The following is a 19,585-nucleotide window of genomic DNA, read 5'->3' as shown; positions in this document are numbered from 1 at the left end:
CATCATATCAACTGTCTATATGATTTGTAGAAAAGAGAACTGGAAAGGTAACTTTATAAGACATTTAAAGATTGGAGATTTTAGATATTTTCATTTTGTTTTAAGCATACAATAGTTTTGCTGCATTCATATGCATACTTAGTGCTGTGGAGGTCAGAGGAGGCCAATAGTACCACAGACCTAGATGGAGAGAAGCTGCTATGATGTTACCGGGTCCAAGCCCAACACTCTTCAAGAACAAACAGTACTAATAACCAATAATCTATAAAACTCCTCCCCGACATGGCTTTTAATTTTTAACAGGATTCAACATTCAAGGGGTGGGGCTGAAAGGTTTTCATAACTTTAACTGGCTTAATGAACTTTTGACATGTTTGAATGAACAAATACAACAGCATATAATAAGAATTGCTAAGGGAATTACTGTCTACCAGAGATGAGCCCACTAATTTCTTTCTAGGTGCCTAGTGCTTAGCCCTAAAACTATGCAACTATACATATACATAAAGGAAAACATACTAAGCTTTTTGTATTTACATATTTATGCATGCATGGTGTGTGTGTGTGTGTTTGTGTGTGTGTGTGTGTGTGTGTGTGTGTGTGTGTAATAAAAACAGAAAAAGCAGTTTTCAATTTGAGAGGCATTCAGAGGCATAGAAAAGGATGGGAGAAAGGTGAGATAATTACATATGAATTAAAACTATAGTTTTACAAGCTCAGTTGAGGCAAAATAATATGGACCAATGTAGTCCATCACAGCATAAACATTTTAAGTTATAGAAAAATTATTGTCAAATATCATAAAATCCAGATATAGCTGACTATTATGAAAGATGAATAAACCAAGAAAGTAAGTCATCCAAACTTAGAGTAAAATAAAGAATTCCTGTAATTTGTTATAAAACCATTAACTGGATACATGAACTGAATGCTATAAGGGATCATATTCAGAAGGAAGAGAAAGGAACTCAAACTGGTTTCAGAATTCCTAGAAAGGGGAAAGAAATACCAAGAGTAATTTGGAAGAACCATGGGTGCATACTGGTACTCAGGGTCAGGATTGGAAAGAATCATTTCTAATTGCATTTAGTCTTATAAACATGTCAGCCAGAAAACAGTGAGTTGTGGCAAGGAATAGGTGTTGTTCTGCTTATTGTATTTAATGAAAGAATTTCAATAAGCTAATCAGAATGAGAAAAATAATCCAAAAACCTGGCATTTAGTTAAATCTGACAAGATAGGGGACAGATTTGTAAACAGTAACAAGCTCTTTCAATAATTATAATTTTAGAAAAATGTGACCTTTTTTATCTTGTTTATGTGCATGTGTTTGTCTATGGGTCAAAGGACAACTTGTAGAATTTTGTATTCTTTTTCTACTATGTATGAATTGTGGAATGAACTCAGATTATAAGGCTGGAAGGTACTTTACATGACTGAGTCTTAACTTGGGAGCTATCTTGATACTCTTAAAAATTGTCTTCAATGTGTTGATAAATTAATAACTGTCAGTATGTGTTACTTATTTAAGTTAATATTTGTACTGGAAAAGGCAATTTGTTATAAAGCTATTTGATATTCCTCAGAATTACAATGGGTACAATAGTACAATTTAACCTAAAAATTTAACATTCTAAAAATTAAACAGAATGTGACTTAAGAAATTAAAATTCCATACATATGAAGTTTCTTTGACCATCTTTGGATGCTAAAGAGAGTTTCCATGTTCATCAGGATATACGTCTGCTCAGAGTCCCTGTGATAGTGCATCTTAACCTAACAAAGCCTGTCTTCCCTGCCATGATAAACTTTTTTCTATGGTACAGTATTTATTAAATAAGCAGTAATCAACTTTTGCCACATTGGTTTCTACTAAGGTATTTCTGAAATGTAGTGATCCCTAAAATCAAAGCTTACCCTACTGGATGTAACCTAGTCGTATCTATATGCACACAAAATTATTATCTTCTGTCTATAGCAAATGCTCCTTATGCCTACCGGTTCATGTCATGACAATCATCTGTATATGTGTAGGTCATAAGGCACCTGGATCATCAGGCCGGTGTCTATAGGTGGCCAAGAACTCACACTGCTACCATAAGAGAAGCTTGGAATAGTATAATAAGGGTGGCCCCCACATGAATTTGAAGTATCTATCAGGATATTTCTGGCCAAGTAACAAAATTAAACCCACAAACATCTTTAAAGTGAATTTATTCCCATTAAGAGTATTATTGGCAATGAATGACAATTTAAATTAATTAGTTAAAGTAGCCATGTCATGGAAAGACAGCGTTAGTGTCACTCCAAGCAGATTGTCACAGTTTTCCCCTTTGCCGTTTTCCTCAGCATGTTTCTGTGCAAATGTACCCTCTCATGTGTATAAAAAGGTGAAAGGCATCTCAATAGTTTATTATATATACCAGAAAATAGAAAATCATGACAGAAAAGAATATGTTCCAGCAACATATCTTTTATTCAGAAAAAAGGGGAAGTGTTTTTGAAGCCTCTTAAAACCAACAGGTTATTTTTACTATTAACAATGCCTGTCAAAAATCCAAAGATATGTGAAATGCCTGTGGGTTATCAATAAAATGAGAGCACAAAAGGTGTATGTTTAATATGCTTTTAAATTAGGATAATAGTAATTTTTTCAGCCATTGAGATATTTTTAAATATGAAAAGATTGAATGTACTCAAAACAATACTTTAGGTCTTTTGTTACATTGACAAGAGCAAAGAAATTTATTCTTTGCAGCTGACGTTTCTAGCTCTGTTGTGAATTCTTGTTTCATAATGGGGTTTTTAAAGGATGACAGTTTTTAGTTATTCTTTGTTGGTTTAATTCAAAATGCATGGCACTTCTCTTTTTGTATTTGTTTTTGTCTTCTTTTTGACACTTTATGAGGCTGTGGATAATGCATTTTGTGAACCCAAGACAGAAAAAAGGTACAAAATTGATTCATCCCTTATTCTTAAAAGCACTCCATGCTGGAATTTTGGCTATGCATACTAAACCAGCTTAAATGAACTTACAAAATTTTGTCATTGTTTATTTATAAATTACAAATAATAGGACAATGCTAATATTTAAGTATCATGTACATTTTTTCCAGTGTGAAAACTGAGCAGACAAGGCAAGTCATATATATATATATATATATATATATATATATATATATATATGTATATATATATAACCTTTAATAAATTCACATCTTTTAAAGTATAGAATAGAGTTTGTTCAGGGCATGGGGAGGGAATTAAGAGGGTAGTAGGGCAGAGAAACAGAGAAAGGCAGAGAAAGAGAGCGAGAGAGAGAGATAGAGAGAAAGAGAGAGACAGTGAGAGACAGAGAGACAGAGACAGAGAGACAGACAGAGAGACAGACAGAGAGACAGAGAAAGAGAAAGAAAGAGAGGTAGAAAAATAGAGTGGAGGAGTAGAGGAGAGGCTGGCTATGAGCATGTGTAGAGAAGGGGGTAGGGGAATGGAAAGAGAAAGGTCAAAGGGGGAAGAGGGTAAGAGCAAGAGAACAAGAGAGCAAGAGAGCAAGAGAGTAAGAGAACAAGAGGGCATGAGGGAAGAAGAGCAAAATCACATTTCTTTATATCAGAAATAATCTAAATTACATAACTTTTTCAAGGACCCCAAAGTATTTGCCCTATCCTCAAACCAGTATATCTGACTCAACTTTATTACAGATAGAAAGACTATTCTGAAGGAACTGGTCAGTACTCTTGGTTTATCACTTTTGACTACACAGACATGTTCCATACACATATAGTACAACTTAAAAGAAGCATAAATCATAATAGATAACAGTGGCAACCTTACACTACATGGCTAAAAAGTAACAAGCATTATTTTAAGTATTTGATGTGCATATTTGCATATCTAGTTACTTCCCAGATTGTCCATATGGTAACATCTTATTTGTGTAAATATAGCTGAGAGATGTTACAGGAGATAGGAACCATATACAATTTATAATCTAGTCTGTTCACTAGCAGCATTTCCTTTAAGGAGGATTCCCCAAAGATGCTGTAAAACTACAACTATTGTTCAGAAGGCTTTCCTGAATCATCATACATTTTATATTTTCATACCAGGCTTATGTTTTCTCTTCTATGTCAGCTGGTTATAGGGAGTATATAACTGGAACACAAATTTTGTCCATTTGAGGAAAGATAATTTAGCAGCAACATGTGTTTTGGTTCATTTAGCAAAGTTCTTACACCTTCAAGACTAAACTGAATGAATTCACATAACATCACATTCATTTAGTAATAGTGCAGAGTTTTGATGCTTACATATAATTTAAATTTTAGAATTTGTTCATGATATTGCTGCTCAACATTTTCTGTAAACTCTAGTGAAGGTATCAAGTCAAGGACTCTTTTATTTTATAAAGTAGTTCTTGAATGAATAGTATAATTTTCGTCAAAAGTTCTATGTGCCTATAGTATGATTGAGCTATTAGACTTACACATAGAAAATACAGATTTTAACTCGGTCTTATATTTTTCCAAACATTAGATCTTAATAAAAATATAAAGTATTTGGTAGAATATTGATTCTATAGCAATACCCTTGTATGTTTTTTAAGTTTAGACATGCTTCAAACAGTATTTTGTTTATTACCTTAATATAAGCAACCTAATATATCCACAGCTGTAGACTACAGGAAGTTCAGGGTCCTGGCAGGATTTTCCTTTATGTGTAGTTTCATTTTCATTCTACATACTCCAGCAACAAAAATACCTATAAGTATTTCTATAAATTGTTTCCACCCTGCTCACTGAGCCACATCTATAGTGTCTCATCAGAGTTTTGAGGCACTGTGCATCACAGAAAAGCCATGTGATCTCAGTCCATGCAGACTAAACTGTACTTAGAAGTATAGAGCTGACACATAACTCAGAATGAATGATGAGTAGAATCACACTGCTGTCCTTGACACTTGAAGAAAAGAGCTTGGGATATTATTAAGGAAAGGGAAATAGGAATGCAAAAACAAGAAAGACAGTCTTAGGGTTTGTCTCAGTTAGGGCTTTACTGCTGTGAATAGACACCATGAGCAAGGCGAGTCTTATAAAGGACAACATTTAATTGGGGCTGGTTTACAGGGTCAGAGGTTCAGTCCATTATTGTCAAGGCAGGAGTATGGCAGCATTTGGCAAGTATAGTGCAGTTCGAGCTTAGAGTTCTACATCTTCATCTAAAGGCTGCTAATGGAAGACTGGCTTCCAGAGAAGACAGACAAGGATATTAAAGCCCACAGTGTCTCACCTACTTCAACAATGCTATAGATCCTAACAGTACTACTCCATGGCCTAGCATATTCAAACCACCACAATAACCAATAACTGTAGAAACAGGACCCACATAAATAGATATATCTGAGTACCTCAGAATGTGTTAATTTGCATGAGGAACCGAGGTACAGATGAAATAGAAACTACATGTACAGTCATCTTTGTAAACAATTCACCAACATTTTCTTCTGCATAAGCCAGAAAAGAAAGTTAATTAAGAATATTAAGAGATAATCATTATTACATTCTTCAGGTTTTTGTCCTGAATTCTGTAAACTGTACTTGTCTCAGGAAGAGACTAATAGAACATATTCCAAGTGCATTCCTGTTATAAAATATCCATGTAGGATTCTTGTAGTCAATGGAGACCTTGTGAGTTACCAAACATGGTGAATGAGTATAACTGTGTCAATTGTAAATTCTGGAATTATAGAAATAACTTAAATTGAGATCCTATACGATCATAGATTTCATATGTGTTCTCCAGGCTCTGGATTATGCATCAGATCATGTTGAAGAAGAGTGTAAAAACATTGTGTCATAAAAACCAAGATATAAACTCACGTTATTGTCATACTTCTGGGTTTATTTTGAGTAATGCCAAGAGTCACGGTTCAGGAAATACTTGAAATTAAGGAATGAGAGAACATAATGATAAAAAGAAGTAAATGTATACTACAAATGGGGTAATGTTCCTCATTCAATATTTTTTTTAATTTTTAGATTATATTTAGAATCCAAGTTCCTGGGAGTTTAACATGTACACAGATATCTGTAATTAATACTATAATCTTGGTTAAAATCATGATATTGCTCAATATTTCACAATGCTGATTTGGAAAAAATGAAACAAGAAAGAAAGAAAAATAATCTCAAAACAGTGATTGGGGAAGTAATGGAGATGGGCAGAATGCTATGGGTAGCAAAAGATGGGTTATGGAGACAGAAAACTGATCCTAATTTAAGATGAGAAAATTGAGTAGAAGAAGAGGTCCTTGGACTGAAACATTTATCTGATAGAATAGACAAAGTCAAATAAATTACAGTGTAATACTAAGTTGAATCACCAAAGGATAAAAAATAAGATAGTAGAGAATAATGTCACAGAAGGTAAGCAAGGCCACTCTGAAGAAAAAAATTAATGGATCACAGATTAAATAATGCAGGAAGGTCAAGTGATAGTTGAACTGAAAAGTTATTTATTACATTTTGAAAATAGAAGTCACTTTATGAACTGTGAAAAACATCAGTTTGTTAAAGATGTAGTGGGTGGAATTGGTATGCCATCAGGTTGAGGAGCTAATAGGAGGTCAGAAAAATGACAATATCTTCTGACTATAGAAAATTTGATTTAAAATAAATGGCATTATATTGTTAGAAACATAGGCAAGGGTTGTTTATATTTAGGTGCAGATGATTATAGCACAACTTAAAAAGAATATTATGGAAGAAAATTATCATCTAAAGCATAAACTGTATAAGGACAGAATTCCCATGTGTTCGCTTTACTGTTGTATAACACGCATACTATTTAACCGAAAATATAGGCAGGGAAAAAAAGCATTAAACAAACAAAACTACAAATGTAAGAAGAAGTAAGATATTATTTCTATGTCCACACAGTAAACAGTGGGAGACCATCTCCATGGTCATTGTGAAGAAGAAACCTGACCACCAGGTTTAAAAAAGGCTTACACTTTAATGTACACAATTGCTGTTGGAATTACGATGGATACTAGCATCAGATTTGTTCTCCAGTAGATCCTTATTAAAGGATTAAAGTGGATTTATTCCAATTACAGGGCCTTGAACGAGTCCTGGATTGTTATTTTTCATCACCAATCCTGGATAATTTGTGTGGCTGCTTGCCTTCTTTGGAAAGCGAAATATTGAGTCTGGCAAGAATCTTCTAAGATCTTCTAAGATCTCATACTTATTTGCATCTAAATCCTCTACCAAGAAATGTATGAGAGAAACATTTGAATGCTATTTTGTATTGTTTCCCTGAAAGAACTTCTTACCAGGATATCATCCTCAAAGAATTTAAAGCATTACTTCCTTGTCTATTTTAAATTTTGCAAAATCAGAGTTTACATACTCATGTATTTACTTACATAAATTTTCAACCAATTTTAATGCAGATGTTAGAATCATGAGGATTTATACAATAATCAGCACAGTGTATACTCAAGGAGCTGAGTGAAAGATAAAAGACGAAAGGTGGAAATACACAGAGAGAAGAGAGAGACAGATAGACAAAAATACACATGCACAGAAAGAGACAGACAGATAGATAGACACAGAAAAAGAGACAAACACACATAGACAAAAACAAACACACATATAAATACTGACAAAGACACACACACTGAAATACACAGTGAAAGAGAATATATATATATATATATATATAAATATATTGTATATAATATGTGGCACATTGACACCAAGAAACACACACACACAAACATATACACACTACACACACACACATACACACATACACACATACACACACATACACACACATACACACATACACACAGATACACACACACATACACACATATACACACACAGATACACACACATACATGCACACACACATACACACACACACGCACACACACACACACACCTACACAAGGAAAATGTCTCACTTGTGTAATCAATAGCTCTGCTTTGTTCATCTCTGAGTACAGTTAATATGAGAAAAATTAATTGATTTGGATTTTACTTGCTACAAAGGCAGGCAAGCATTTGGTTCTAAAAATAAAAGCAGAAAGATCATGTGTACTTCCATAAATGTGTGTGTGTGTGTGTGTGTGTGTGTGTGTGTGTGTATATTCTTTATTTATTTATTTATTTTTTTTATTAACTTGAGTATTTCTTATATACATTTCGAGTGTTATTCCCTTTCCCGGTTTCCGGGCAAACATCCCCCTCCCCCCTCCTCTTTCTTATCGGTGTTCCCCTCCCCACCCTTCCCCCATTGTCCCCCTCCCCCCAACAGTCTAGTTCACTGGGGGTTCAGTCTTAGCAGGACCCAGGGCTTCCCCTTCCACTGGTGCTCTTACTAGGATATTCATTGCTACCTATGAGGTCAGAGTCCAGGGTCAGTCCATGTATAGTCTTTAGGTAGTGGCTTAGTCCCTGGAAGCTCTGGTTGCTTGGCATTGTTGTACATATGGGGTCTCGAGCCCCTTCAAGCTCTTTCAGTTCTTTCTCTGATTCCTTCAACGGGGGTCCTATTCTCAGTTCAGTAGTTTGCTGCTGGCATTCGCCTCTGTATTTGCTGTATTCTGGCCGTATATATATTCTTATAAATTGTTTTATGCTTGACTATTAAAAAGGAAATATATACATTTCCTTTGCTTTGATAAGACAATGTGACCATGACCAAGACAAGTTCAAGACAATAAAAAGTGTTTGGAGCTCAATTTCAGAGAGTGAGTCCAAACAATCGAGGTGTGGGCGTGGCAGCAGGCAAGAAGTCAGAAAGACACTGTAGCTATAGTATAAACTCTCATGTGACCCACATCCCTGAAACAGAGAAAGCTAACTGGGAATGGCCTGAGCTTTGGAAATCTTGAAGCCTTCCACAATACCAAATATCCTATTTCTTCCCAAATACTTCTATCAGTTAGGAACCAATATTTAAATGCTGACTCTATGGGGTCGGTGCATTCCCTTTCAAATTACTACAAGGAGAAACAACAAGATTCATTTAAATTTTTTTTATTGTACAACAAAATTTTCCTAATAAAACTTCATATGCTTAATTTATTTATTTACTATAAATAAAAGAATCTACCTAGTTTTATGATGTTCAGATGCTCATGCACTGGTTTCTAGAGAGAAAACCTTCACAAGGAAAGCTTAACAGCAATAAATACTGAACTATTATTAAATACGCATTGAACATCAAGTGTGTAACTTGAGAGTGAGTCACAGAGGCCAAAGAATAATTTAACTATCATGCAGATAAAATAACCGGTGATTGAAAAAATAATGGTCTCAAGATGTTTTTAAATCTTTCTCGAATGAACATTGTATATTTTTTATTTTAATGGCTCCTATAGTAACCAACAGTTAAAATTTTAACTGTTTTGTTTTAAGCTTTATACATTGAGTTACTTATAGAAACTGGCTGTCAGTCCCTCATCCTTGTCTTATGTGGTATACTCTGCAAATTCTGATATGAGGAAAGGCTTGTGGAGAGTAGAGACATGACAGCTGTCATATTCTTTGTCCAAATTTAATCAGGAATCAAACATAGAGAAATGTCCTAATCCATCAACACCTGCTTGGGATAAGCAGTCAACCCACCAGAGACAGAGCCAAATATAGTGATTTAATTAATTGAAAGGTTTTGGCAGATCATCAGTGTGTAGTGTGTCAGTGCCAGCTCTGGCTGTAACCAACATAGAACAGAATCTTCACTATAGCATATTCATACTCTATTCTATTAGACATTATTTAATTTTTTTTTACTTCATTCATGTAAGACAATAAGAAAATAGTGGAGAGAATGAAATAATATATAAAGCATCACCTCTCTTTTTCAACTAAAGAGGCATTTATAATTTCTTAAAAATTTAGATACTGAAAATTAATCAATATCCACTAATCCTTATCATGCTATGACTGCAATCCACTCACAAACTAACTTTGTTAACTTGCTTTTATATTCATGATACTTATTATAGTATTGATATTCATGTGCTACAATTTAAGATGAAAGTAATGCAATAAAGGTATGTTTAAAATTAATATCAATCCACTGATAAATATCAGTATTTTTAAAAAGCAATCAAAAGTAACACCTATGATATAAACAAAGGATATAAACTATTTTTAGAAGCATTTGTAAAGTATCAACATGCACTGAACCAATTCAGTTGAGCAAAAGCACTGGCCGCCATTTGAAACGTCACATAATAACAGAATTTCAGGTTTCTTTATAGCTGTGTCCCTGTTAGAACACCTGGTATTGTTCAGTTTTAGAAGCAGATGGAGTGAATATTATTGTGCAGTTCACCTGGGAATTGATTCCTCTCTTCCTGTGTTTACTCCTTGATCTTTGATCTTTAATACTTTGCTAGAGAATATATATTATTCTACAGAATATTTGAAAAGTACTAGGTTGAGTGCTAGGAAAGTATATACAAAAATCTTGGAATAGTTATGTGAGGAGATTTTACTTTCTGAGAAAAGATAAAATTTTCCACTCCTAAGTTATATCAAATATTAAAATTAACCACATTGTATTTTATTCAGATTTTTGAAATATTCTTAATAACTATTCATAGGCAGCACTAATTCTTCTGATTTTATACTTATAATAATACATAATGAATAAGTCTTAACATTGCATGGAGAAATATAACATATTTTCACTATATATAAGAAATATAGTTTATTATATAAAATTGAATCAAGATTAACAATAATTATTTACTAAGAGAAAAGATTGAATAAATAATTTAAATATAAGCTCTTGAATCTTGATTATATTTTATAACTTTTAAAATTGAAACTGATTTAATGTAACACATTTAATCATTAATACATCAAAAACAGTTTCTCTTCACCTCATCTTCTCTCTTCTCCAGATATGATCTGCCTTAATTCATTTTCAGAAAACTACAGCCATTCATCACACCCAAACAGAACAAAACAGGATAAAATAAGACAAGGCAAAAAGGCATTCAATCCAAACTGAACAAGAAAACCAAGTAGGAAGAAAAGTACCTCAAGAACAGGCAAAATTTGCATATGGTATGATAGTATACTGATGTGACCCTATAATTCCACCAAAGAACTCCTAAACCTGATAAACTACTTCAGCCAATTGGCTAAAAATAAAATCAGTAACCTTCCTCTACTTAAAGGATAAACAGGATGAGAAAGAAATTAGGGAAATGACACCCTTCACAATACTCATAGATAATATAAATACCTTGGTGTGACTCTAACCAAGCAAGTGAAAGAGCTGTATGACAAGAATTTCAAGTCTATTGCAAAAGAAATTGAAGATCTCAGAAGTTGGAAAGATCTCCCATGCTAATGAATTGACAGGATTAATACATTAAAAACGGCCATCTTGCAGAATGCAATCTACAGATTCAATGTAATCCCCATCAAATTTCCCACTCAATTCTTCACAGAATTAGAAAGAGCAATTTGGAACTTCATTTGGAATAACAAAACACACAGGATAGCAAAAATTGTTTTCAACAGTAAGAGAACTTCTAGGCAAATTACCAGCCCTAAACTCAAGTTGTATTACAGAGAAATATTAATCAAACCTATATAGTTTTTGTACAGAGACAGGCAGGTAGATCAATGAAATAAAATTGAAGACCCAGAAATGAACCAACATACCAATGGTCACTTGATCTTTGACAAAGGAGCTAAAACCACACAGTGGAAAAAGGGCAGCATTTTCAACAAATGGTGCTGGTTCAAGTGGCAGTCAGCATGTAGAAGAATGCAAGTTGACCCATTCTTATTGCCCTGTACAAAGCTTAAGTCTAAGTGGACCAAGGACCTCCACATAAAACCAGATACACTCAAACTAATAGAAGAAGTGGGAAAGTGCCTCAAACACGTGGGCATTCAGAAAAATTTCCTGAACAGAACACTAATGGTTTATGCTCTAAGATCAAGATTCAACAAATGGGACCTCATAAAATTGCAAATCTTCTGTAAGGCAAAGGATACTGTCATTAGGACAAAACGACACCCAACGGATTGGGAAAAGGTCTTTACCAATCCTACATCTGATAGAAGGCTAATATCTAATATATAAAAAGAACTCAAAAAGTTGGTCTCCAGAGAAGAAATATCCCTATTGAAAACTGGGGCACAGAGCTAAACACAGAATTCTCAGCTGAGGAATATTGAATGGCTGTGAAGCACCTAAAGAAATGTTCAAAATCCTTAGGTATAATGGAAATGCAAATCAAAAACACCCTGAGATTCCACCTGACACAGTGACAGTAGATGCTAGCAAGGATATGGAGAAAGAGGACACTCCTTCATTGTTGAGCTTGCAAACCGGAACAACCTCTCTGGAATTCAGTCTGGCAGTTTCTTAGAAAATTGGACATAGTATTACCTGAAAACCCAACTATACCTCTCCTGGGCACATACCCAAGCGATACTCTAAAATATTACAAGGACACGTGGTTTACTATGTTTATAGCAGCCTTATTTATAATAGTCAGAAGCTGGAAAGAACCCAAATGTCCTTCAACAGTGGAATGGATACAGAAAATATGGTACATTTTCACAATGGAGTACTACTCAACTATTATAAACAATGTTTCATGAAATACTTAGGCAGAAGAGTGGAACTAGAAAATATGATCCTGAGTGAGGTAACCCAATCACATATGGACTGCACTCACTGATAAGTGGATATTAGCCCAAAAGCTTGGACTATCCAATATACAATTTCATGGACCATGTGAAACTCAAGAAAAAGGAAGACCAAATTGTTGATGCTTCTTAGAATGTGTAACAAAAATACTCACAGGAGGAAATATGCAGACAAAATGTGGGACAGAGACTGAAGAAAAGGCCATCCAGAGACTGTCCCACCTGGGAATACAGTCCATATACACGCACCAAACCTGGAAAATATTGAGGATGCCAAGAAGTGCATGCTAACATTAATCTGATACAGCTGTCTTCTGGGAAGTGGAAGCTTTGCTAGATCCTGACAAAGATAGAGGCGGATGCTTGCAGCCAACCACTGAACTGAGAACGAGGTCCCCAATGGAGGAGTTAGAGAAAGGACTAAAGGAGATAATGGTATTTGTGACCCCGTAAGAAGAGCAACAATATCAACCAACCAGACCCCCCCACTGCTCCCACAAACTAAATCACCATCCCAAGAGTACATAATAATGGACCAGCTTTGTATGTAGCAGAGGATGGCCTTGTCTGGCATCACCGGGAGGAGAGACCCTTGTTCCTGTCAAGGCTCGTTGCCCCAGTATAGGGAAATATCAGGGCAGGAAGGGTAGAGGGAGTGAGTGTTTGGGTTGGGGAACATCTTTAGAGAAGCAGGAGGAGACAGTGGGTTTTTGGAGGGGAAATCAGGAAGTGGATAAATTAAAAATGCAAATAAAAAACATTCAATAAAAATATGTTACACAAACAAACAGTGAGAGACCCATTGCACTCATTGTTAGGAGTCCCACAAAAACAGGAAGCTAATGGTTATAACATGTTCATGGAAAACCTTGTGAAGACCCATGCAGGTCTTGAATTCCTTTTTAGTTTCTGTTAGCTCAGGTGAGCCTGATTCGTTATTTCAATGGACAATGTTCTTTTGGTATCCTTCAGACCTTTGATTCCTATAATTTTTCATTGTTTCTTCCAGAAATTTTCCTTAGCTCCAAAATCTCTCTGCAAAATATCTGGCTGTTGTCCCTGCACGTGGTCCTACCAGGTGCCAGATGAAGTCTCACTGATGAGTACTGGACGTTTCAGAAATCTTTGAGAGTAGTAGAATATAATTAGAAATTATTCATTGATTTTTCTAAATGACTCCAATCTACCAAGCTGTAGAGCAACTTTTTTTCCTAAGAACTCCATCAGTTTTGTCTTTTACAAAATAGGGAAACATCATCTTGTCCAATTTACAAGTTTTGTGATGCAATCCTCATGAAGATGAAAAAGTAAAAACAAAATGAAAACTTCACTTTGTTGTGATTTAATGACTAATAATCAGTAGCTGTTGGCTATCAACTAATATTTTCCTGGTAATGTTTTCTAAAGAGAAGGTAAAGGAAACTGTGGAGTTGTATTCATGGGGCAGTAGAGAGGATCTGGCAGGTAATGAATGAGAGAAAATCATAACTAGAACATATCCTATCATATTAAATATTGTCAATAAAAAGAAATATTAATGATGAGTATATTTTTAAGTTTCCAACATTATTATTATCCATGACAGAAGTGAAATTCAAACTTCTTAGAACTTCTTGTTTCCCTGGTCAGGATGGCTCTATTAAATCAAATATCATGATGGAGAGGCGGTTGGAAAATTACAATCCTTGTACACTAATAAAGAGAATAATCAAAATGAAATTAAGTCTAGATTACTTAAAATCTAAATATGACACTTCCATATAATTCAGATCTACTACTTCTAAACATATACACAGACTTATTATACATATATTTTGTCATTCATGTTCACTATAGCTCTGTTGCAAAAGCCAGCAAATTTATTCTAGAATATTAATGCATAAATTAATATTCAAAATAAACCATTTATAGATGAAATATTATAAACCTATAAATATTTTAAACTATACATTTTTTCTGATTAATTGTGCAACTATGTGCAAGTGACTCCCAGGACCCAAATGGGGATGTCATTATCCAAAATACCCAACAGTGGTGAGATAGAACCTGAAGAGATGACCCTCAGTAGACAGATATGGTCCCTAGTTGCATATGGGGCCACACACCCATCTCAAAATCCCAGAATTGTCCCTGTCTAAAGAAAACACAGGGACAAAAACATGGAGCAGTGACTGAAAGAAAGGCAATCTAGAGACTGCCAAACCTGGGATCCATCCCATCTGCACACACCAAACCCTGACACTATCGCACATACTAAGAAGTGTTTGCAGACAGGAGCCTGATATAGCTGTCACCTGAAAAGCTCTGCCAGAGCCTGACCAATACAGATGCGGATGCTTATATCCAACCATCAGACTGAGCACGTGGACCCTGATGGGGGAAATAGGAAAGGACAGAAGGAACTGAAGTGGTTTGCAATCCCATAGGAAGAATAACAATATCAAGTATCCAGACACCTCAGAGCACCCAGGGACTAAACCACCAATGAAAGAGTATATATGAGTGGGTCCTGGGCTCCTGCTACATACGTAGCAGATGGACTGCTTTATCTGGCATCAGTAGAAGGGGACTTGCTTGGTATTGTGGAGGCTTGTTTCCCCAGAGAAGGGGGGATGATAGAGGGGTGAGGAGTGGGTGAGTGGGTAGAGGAGTACCCTCTTAGAGGAAAAGGGGAGGTGGTGGGGTGGGACTTTGCAGAGGGAAGGGTGGGAAGGGGACAACATTTGAAATATAAATAAAATGATTAATAAAGAAAAATGTGCAACTGGAATATAATACTGGCATCATTAGTGGTATTACATCTCAAAAATGTTCTCACTGGTACAGTAGTGGCACCACTGTTATGGGTTAAATATCAGCTCATATTGGATCTCTGTGACCTTCTCGATGGGCAATAAGCCTTTCCTGGTTTAGTAAATCTTGTCAAAATATATTAGCTTGAGGGAGATCATCAGTCCTAGAGGTGAGTTGATGACTCTTATTTGACTGAATTGGCATGAGGCTAAACCACTTTCTAAATATTTATGTTTACACCCATAGAGAAAGATTACCCTCAATCATAGATGCATATCTTTTCATTGCATGAGGATGGTGAATTGAGAGATTCACAACTACTTACCATGCTCTGAATAAGTGACAGTTTAGTAGTGATGTATTAAAAAGAAATTCATCACATCCCATGTAAAGTTCACAAAACATGATGAAGAAAAAGGGAACAAATGCAATGAGAGGGAAGGGCATGGGTAAGAAAATTTCATCATGCAAAGTAGTTGTTGAATACATGGTCTAACTCATAGCTGCTTTGCGTGCCTTCATTGGGCCAATAAAAGACGAAGCCCTTGGGGAATTAATTTGCTTAAGCAGAGAAGTCAACCATGAATCACTCAGTGGTTCATGGTATCCTACTTTATTTAGTTGCACTAACTGTTCACAGGTTATGAAGGGCAAGAATAATTTTCAATAGTTTTATATCCACTCATGGCCAATACGTGCAATGAATGATTCCAAATTCATGGCCACACAGATTGTCATGGCCAAACCCAGTTGTTCAGAAACCAAAGAAGAAAGAGGTGATTGTAGGAAAACACACATGCAGGGGAGAGAAAGGACAGCAAATGTGGGAAGAACAAAGACTGGTAGAAAGCTGTGATGTTTTCTATATGATTGGCCTAGGGAGTGGCACTATTTGGAAGCATGGCCTTAGAGTAGTTGTGGCCTTATTGGAGTAGCTGTGTCTCTGTGGGCAGGAGCTTTAAGATCCTACTTCTAGCGGCCTGGAAGCCAGTATTCTGTTAGATACCTTGAGATGAATATGTAGAACTCTCAGTTCCTCCTGCACCTTTCCTGCCTTGATGCCACTGTATTTCTGCCTTGATAATGGACTGAACCTCTGAACCTGTAAGCCAAACCCAATTAAATGTCCTTATAAGAGTTGCCTTGGTCATGGTGTCTGTTCACAGCAGTAAAACCCCTAACTAAGACAAAGGGTTATGTAAAGAAAATAAAGTATACACATGTGAAATAGTCAAAGAGGGATAAATCTACAAGAAAGCAATTAATCAGAATAAGTCATCAGAATAACAAATTCAGATTAAGCAATCAAATAGTGATAATGGGAATTCAACTTGAACTTGTTTGTCCCTTTCATTTTGTCTTCTATATAAAATACTCATTCATAGTGATGTGAAACAATTTTTTAATATACATATGAATCATTTCATCTAATTCCTCAAGAAATAATAGTTTATTCTAGTGTGTTTTACATCTTTTATTTATTTATTTTTTTTTTGCCTTCAAGGAAAATATTTTGCTAGTGTGTGGATAGTCACACTTCTATCACAATTGATCATGATGCCTGCAAAAAGTACTTACCCTTTTGGACTTGCCACTGACACATTCTACTAGAATCATCCTCTTTCATGTACCAGTTCATTAAAAGTGAACCTGCCACAGAGTGTCCTTTGAGTTGGATTTATGGGCCATCAGCATGCTTTAAGGCAGGAGAGTAGAGCAGCCTTTAAGGTGATATATGATTATGTCAGGAAGTTTGAACCTCTCCAAAGTTCATGAAACTACAAAGTGTCTTAAAATAATTAATTTTTATAAGCTCATCCTCTCCATTATTACTTTAAACGGATTTTTATGGGAATTCACCTGCCGATCCTTCTCACATGCCTTTTTGCAATTGTCCCTACTCAAATTTTTCCACACACTTAGGTTTTGTCATGAATTAAAATCCTGTGACAAAAAGCAAACCAAGAAACCAAACCAAAACAATAACAACAAAATTCCATCCTAATACAGATCTTAATGAAGCATTTCAATGAGTATTTTTAAATAAATAGGATTTAGGCAAAACATAGAAATTTCTATTGTAGAATAAGACTTTCCAACATTAGTTGAATAATGGTCTTTGAAAACACCTTAAATAACATCATTTTGGGAGATTTTTGTAAGTAATTTATGATGATATTGCAATGAACTTTTGACATTTGAGCTAGTTAATGTACCACAGAATTGAATAACACACTGTGTAGTGGTTTGAGTATGTTGGCTCAGGGAGTGGCATGATTTGGGGGTGTACCCTTGGGGTAAATATGTCTCTATGGGCATGGATTTTAAGACCCTCATCCCAGCAGCCTGGAAACCAGTCTTTCTGTTTGAACTCTCAATTCCTACTGCATCATACTTGCCTGGACCCTGCCATGCTCCTGCCTTAACGATATGGACTGAATCTCTGAATCTGCAAGGTAGCTCCAATTAAATGTTGTTTTTCTAAGAGTTGCCTTGGTCATGGTGTTTGTTCACTTCAGTAAAACCCATACTAAGGTACCATATTAAAATAAAATATTATCAATATTAAGTACTTTTTATCTACAAGTTTTGTCACTGTCTATAAAGAACAAGTAAGTCTGGTTAGTGCTTTAATTCCTTAAATGAATTTGATTCTGCTGTTTAATTTTATTCATGAATTATCAAGAATATTTCAAAGACTAGAGATTAAGCTACAGTAAAATACAGGGCAAGACTGAGTGAATGGCTGGGAGTGAATAGGAGGGTATCATGTCTCCTCTCCAAATGCACTGCTCTCCAGAAGCATCCACATGTTAAATACCATAGAGCTCTTTAAGCCCAGAGTATAGGAATATATGTTTATCATAAACATATATTCAACTTCCAAATTAGTGATTGTTCTTAAATCATTTTATATACACACATTTTTTAATGTTGCTCATATACACCTGTGACTTCACTATCCTTTCACCTTTTCTACTATCAGTGCTCACTTACTCTTCTCCAATATTTTCTCTATACAGTTGTGGATCATGAGCATGAAATTATTCAGAATGTATTTATAAAAATATATCACATTTGTGATTTTGAGATTGCCTTATTTTTCTTAAGTAATATGAATTTCCTTTTCATCTTCCTGAAAATAAGCATAACTTCAATTATCTCATGGTTGAAAAATGTATGGTTTCTTTATGCTAACTTTTGTTTATTTGTCACTTAATGAGTTCTTATTCTCATTGAAAACCTTCACCATCATGAATAGTGCCACAAGTCATATTTCCATGAAGAGATGCTACCTATATGAAGATTCATATTATTTTGAAGATATTATAAAAATAATAATAATTACATCATTTGGTGGGTCTAATTTGAGTTTATAAAAAAATAAAAGCTACATAATGGTGGTTATTACTTTGTTTTCATCAACAGAATATAATTATACCCCCTTCCATACCAGTATATTCTATGATTTATCTTATCGGCAATAAACATTATTATTATATTATTATTATTATTATTATATTATTATTATTAATCATTCCATTCATTTAAATCTTAAATGATATCCCACTTCCCAGTTACCCCCTCAAGCAACCTCCCATCCCACATCTGCCATTCCCCTACCCTTTGTCTGTATGATTGTGCTCCCCGACCCAATTACACCCTCCCTCCCCACTGCTCTAGTATCCCCCAACACTGGGGAATTAAGTCTTCCTGGGACCAAGGACCTCCCCTTTTGTTGCTGTCAGGCAAGGCCATCTTCTGCTACATATGTATCTGGAGCCATGGTACACTCCTTGGTTGGTGGTGTAGACTAGGATAACTGAGTGGTCAGGTCAGGCCAGCCTATGGTGCTTTTTTGTTTTTTTTTTGTTTTTTTTTTTTGTTGCTGCTGTTGTTGGTTTTTGTTGTTGTTGTTTTTTGTTTTTTGTTTTTTTGTTTGTTTTTTTTTTGGTCTTTGATATTCTTTATTTCAAAGTAATTGAAGTATTATGTTCACTTAATTATATAATGTGGTTGCAATTCCCCTCCTCTCCTCTAGACCTTCCACCAGCTCCTGCTCCAGGTTCCCTGAGCTCAATATGATG

General features: G+C 35.2%; 1 pseudogene; it reads right to left on the bottom strand.

The window, feature by feature from the left end:
* Dpp3-ps3 (dipeptidyl peptidase 3, pseudogene 2) overlaps nt 1-17,114 on the bottom strand; it is a 28,292-nt pseudogene extending 11,178 nt beyond the window's left edge.
* Between the last annotated feature and the right edge of the window lie 2,471 nt (nt 17,115-19,585).

This window comes from Rattus norvegicus, chromosome 2 (genome assembly GCF_021556685.1).
Source record: "Rattus norvegicus strain SHRSP/BbbUtx chromosome 2, alternate assembly SHRSP_T2T, whole genome shotgun sequence".
In the NCBI taxonomy this organism is placed as follows: domain Eukaryota; kingdom Metazoa; phylum Chordata; class Mammalia; order Rodentia; family Muridae; genus Rattus; species Rattus norvegicus.
This window is presented reverse-complemented; position numbering and strand designations above follow the sequence as displayed.